Source organism: Limulus polyphemus, unplaced genomic scaffold (genome assembly GCF_000517525.1).
Source record: "Limulus polyphemus unplaced genomic scaffold, Limulus_polyphemus-2.1.2 Scaffold5550, whole genome shotgun sequence".
Taxonomy (NCBI): Eukaryota; Metazoa; Arthropoda; class Merostomata; order Xiphosura; family Limulidae; genus Limulus; species Limulus polyphemus.
In genome coordinates this window covers 11,948-12,825 of record NW_013671160.1, presented here as the reverse complement: position 1 = coordinate 12,825, position 878 = coordinate 11,948, and positions in this window count along the sequence as shown.

Genomic DNA, 878 nt, shown 5'->3' with positions numbered 1-878 from the left:
ACACACCCTCAGTATCATGTTATGGTGATATTCAGGTTAAACTTGAAGGAAGACAAATCCCAAATGAACAATACTAGAAGACTAGGCCAACCCTCAGCATCATGTTATGGTAATATTCAGGTTAATCTCGAAGGAAGACAAATCCCAAATGAACAATACTAGAAGACTAGACACACGCTCAGCATGAGCCTGAACAACTAGACACATGACCAATAGCGTGTCAAAGTTCATTCAACAGGGTATATTTTATAGTATACCTTTGTATATCATGATGGGAGATATACAAAGGTATACTATTTACCATAATAAATGACTAGCCAGATTGATGATACGAATTTATACTCATTACATATAGTTGCTACTTTAATCATAACATGATATTATACTCGCCAGAAATATTCTGTGACACTGACTATTGATACTAATGTAAATATTTGTTTGTATTATATATAGATTACTTATACTGCTAAATGGGCCAGTGACGAACACGTTGTTAGATTAAACAGTGCTTTTATACTGTTCTATACTACAACACATTGTTAGATTAAACAGTGCTTCTATACTGTTCTATACTGCAACGCATTGTTAGATCAAGCAGTGCTTCTATGCTGTTCTATACTACAACACATTGTTAGATTAAACAGTGCTTCTATACTGTTCTATACTGCAACGCATTGTTAGATCAAGCAGTGCTTTTATACTGTTCTATACTACAACGCATTGTTAGATCAAGCAGTGCTTCTATGCTGTTCTATACTACAACACATTGTTAGATTAAACAGTGCTTCTATACTCTTGTATACTACAATGCATTGTTAGATCAAACAGTGCTTCTATGCTGTTCTATACTACAACACATTGTTAGATTAAACAGTGCT